The sequence below is a fragment of the Phalangium opilio genome, unplaced genomic scaffold, assembly GCF_054372755.1.
Source record: "Phalangium opilio isolate 3A_F unplaced genomic scaffold, DU_Popi_V2 ptg000390l_1, whole genome shotgun sequence".
NCBI lineage: Eukaryota > Metazoa > Arthropoda > Arachnida > Opiliones > Phalangiidae > Phalangium > Phalangium opilio.
Window position 1 is genome coordinate 1,805,001 of NW_028324234.1, and position 2,500 is coordinate 1,807,500.

General features: G+C 44.2%; 12 non-coding genes across 12 annotated transcripts in view; all 12 read left to right on the top strand.

Moving 5' to 3' along the window:
- Window positions 1-257: 257 nt before the first annotated feature.
- TRNAK-CUU (transfer RNA lysine (anticodon CUU)) lies at window positions 258-330 on the top strand. The gene has a single exon. It is a non-coding gene; the product is annotated as a tRNA-Lys (tRNA).
- Window positions 331-428: 98 nt separating this feature from the next.
- On the top strand, window positions 429-501 carry TRNAK-CUU (transfer RNA lysine (anticodon CUU)). Its single transcript has one exon. It is a non-coding gene; the product is annotated as a tRNA-Lys (tRNA).
- Window positions 502-599: 98 nt separating this feature from the next.
- TRNAK-CUU (transfer RNA lysine (anticodon CUU)) lies at window positions 600-672 on the top strand. Its single transcript has one exon. It is a non-coding gene; the product is annotated as a tRNA-Lys (tRNA).
- A 98-nt stretch (window positions 673-770) lies between these two features.
- On the top strand, window positions 771-843 carry TRNAK-CUU (transfer RNA lysine (anticodon CUU)). Its single transcript has one exon. It is a non-coding gene; the product is annotated as a tRNA-Lys (tRNA).
- Window positions 844-1,282: 439 nt separating this feature from the next.
- TRNAK-CUU (transfer RNA lysine (anticodon CUU)) lies at window positions 1,283-1,355 on the top strand. The gene has a single exon. It is a non-coding gene; the product is annotated as a tRNA-Lys (tRNA).
- A 97-nt stretch (window positions 1,356-1,452) lies between these two features.
- TRNAK-CUU (transfer RNA lysine (anticodon CUU)) lies at window positions 1,453-1,525 on the top strand. Its single transcript has one exon. It is a non-coding gene; the product is annotated as a tRNA-Lys (tRNA).
- Window positions 1,526-1,623: 98 nt separating this feature from the next.
- Window positions 1,624-1,696, top strand: TRNAK-CUU (transfer RNA lysine (anticodon CUU)). Its single transcript has one exon. It is a non-coding gene; the product is annotated as a tRNA-Lys (tRNA).
- Window positions 1,697-1,794: 98 nt separating this feature from the next.
- On the top strand, window positions 1,795-1,867 carry TRNAK-CUU (transfer RNA lysine (anticodon CUU)). The gene has a single exon. It is a non-coding gene; the product is annotated as a tRNA-Lys (tRNA).
- Window positions 1,868-1,964: 97 nt separating this feature from the next.
- TRNAK-CUU (transfer RNA lysine (anticodon CUU)) lies at window positions 1,965-2,037 on the top strand. The gene has a single exon. It is a non-coding gene; the product is annotated as a tRNA-Lys (tRNA).
- Window positions 2,038-2,134: 97 nt separating this feature from the next.
- On the top strand, window positions 2,135-2,207 carry TRNAK-CUU (transfer RNA lysine (anticodon CUU)). Its single transcript has one exon. It is a non-coding gene; the product is annotated as a tRNA-Lys (tRNA).
- Window positions 2,208-2,305: 98 nt separating this feature from the next.
- On the top strand, window positions 2,306-2,378 carry TRNAK-CUU (transfer RNA lysine (anticodon CUU)). The gene has a single exon. It is a non-coding gene; the product is annotated as a tRNA-Lys (tRNA).
- A 98-nt stretch (window positions 2,379-2,476) lies between these two features.
- The window catches only part of TRNAK-CUU (transfer RNA lysine (anticodon CUU)), a 73-nt gene continuing 49 nt past the window's right edge, over window positions 2,477-2,500 (top strand). The window contains exon 1 of the tRNA in view: window positions 2,477-2,500. This exon is cut by the window's right edge and continues 49 nt beyond it. This is a non-coding gene — a tRNA (tRNA-Lys).

Sequence of the window (2,500 nt, forward strand, 5' to 3'; positions counted from 1 at the left end):
TTTTGGACTTTGCCAATACACTAAAACTGTAGATTCTCGCAAAAGATTGTTCATTTACTGGAATTCATTTAAAATGCATGAATACAAGCCCGGCTAGCTAGGTCGGTAGAGCACGAGACTCTTAATCTCGGGGTAGAGGGTTCGAGCCACACGTTGGGCGCTACGTGACAATTTTGAACTTTGCCAGTACACTTATACTCTAGATTCTCGAAAAAGAGAGTCCATTTACTAAAATTCATTTAAATACATGGATACAAGCCCGGCTAGCTCAGTCGGTAGAGCACGAGACTCTTAATCTCGGGGTCGTGGGTTCGAGCCCCACGTTGGGCGCTAATCAACAATTTTGGACTTTGCCAATACACTAAAACTCTAGATTCTCGCAAAAGATTGTTCATTTACTGGAATTCATTTAAAATGCACGAATACAAGCCCGGCTAGCTCAGTCGGTAGAGGACGAGACTCTTCATCTCGGGGTCGTGGGTTCGAGCCCCACGTTGGGCGCTAGTCAACAATTTTGGACTTTGCCAATACACTAAAACTCTAGATTCTCGCAAAAGATTGTTCATTTACTGGAATTCATTTAAAATGCACGAATACAAGCCCGGCTAGCTCAGTCGGTAGAGCACGAGACTCTTCATCTCGGGGTCGTGGGTTCAAGCCCCACGTTGGGCGCTAATCAACAATTTTGGACTTTGCCAATACACTAAAACTGTAGATTCTCGCAAAAGATTGTTCATTTACTGGAATTCATTTAAAGTGCATGGATACAAGCCCGGCTAGCTCAGTCGGTAGAGCACGAGACTCTTAATCTCGGGGTCGTGGGTTCGAGCCCCACGTTGGGCGCTAATCAACAATTTTGAACTTTGCCAATACACTAAAACTCTAGATTCTCGCAAAAGATTGTTCATTTACTGGAATTCATTTAAAATGCATGAATACAAGCCCGGCTAGCTAGGTCGGTAGAGCCAGAGACTCTTAATCTCGGGGTCGAGGGTTCGAGCCACACGTTGGGCGCTACGTGACAATTTTGAACTTTGCCAGTACACTTATACTCTAGATTCTCGAAAAAGAGAGTCCATTTACTAAAATTCATTTAAATACATGGTAACAAGCCCGTTTAGCTCAGTCGGTAGAGCACGAGACTCTTAATCTCGGGGTCGTTTGTTCGAGCTCCACGTTGGGCGCTAATCAACAATTTTGAACTTTGCCAATACACTAAAACTCTAGATTCTCGCAAAAGATTGTTCATTTACTGGAATTCATTTAAAGTGCATGGATACAAGCCCGGCTAGCTCAGTCGGTAGAGCACGAGACTCTTAATCTCGGGGTCGTTTGTTCGAGCTCCACGTTGGGCGCTAAACAAAAATTTTGAACTTTGCCAGTACACTTATACTCTAGATTCTCGAAAAAGAGAGTCCATTTACTAAAATTCATTTAAATACATGGATACAAGCCCGACTAGCTCAGTCGGTAGAGCACGAGACTCTTAATCTCGGGGTCGTGGGTTCGAGCCCCACGTTGGGCGCTAATCAACAATTTTGGACTTTGCCAATACACTAAAACTCTAGATTCTCGCAAAAGATTGTTCATTTACTGGAATTCATTTAAAATGCACGAATACAAGCCCGGCTAGCTCAGTCGGTAGAGCACGAGACTCTTCATCTCGGGGTCGTGGGTTCAAGCCCCACGTTGGGCGCTAATCAAAAATTTTGGACTTTGCCAATACACTAAAACTGTAGATTCTCGCAAAAGATTGTTCATTTACTGGAATTCATTTAAAATGCATGAATACAAGCCCGGCTAGCTAGGTCGGTAGAGCACGAGACTCTTAATCTCGGGGTCGAGGGTTCGAGCCCCACGTTGGGCGCTAATTAACAATTTTGAACTTTGCCAATACACTAAAACTCTAGATTCTCGCAAAAGATTGTTCATTTACTGGAATTCATTTAAGTGCATGGATACAAGCCCGGCTAGCTCAGTCGGTAGAGCACGAGACTCTTAATCTCGGGGTCGTGGGTTCGAGCTCCACGTTGGGCGCTACGTGACAATGTTGAACTTTTCCAGTACACTTATACTCTAGATTCTCGAAAAAGAGAGTCCATTTACTAAAATTCGTTTAAATGCATGGATACAAGCCCGGCTAGCTCAGTCGGTAGAGGACGAGACTCTTAATCTCGGGGTCGTGGGTTCGAGCCCCACGTTGGGCGCTAAACAACAATTTTGGACTTTGCCAATACACTAAAACTCTAGATTCTCGCAAAAGATTGTTCATTTACTGGAATTCATTTAAAATGCACGAATACAAGCCCGGCTAGCTCAGTCGGTAGAACACGAGACTCTTCATCTCGGGGTCGTGGGTTCGAGCCCCACGTTGGGCGCTAATCAACAATTTTGAACTTTGCCAATACACTAAAACTCTAGATTCTCGCAAAAGATTGTTCATTTACTGGAATTCATTTAAAGTGCATGGATACAAGCCCGGCTAGCTCAGTCGGTAGAG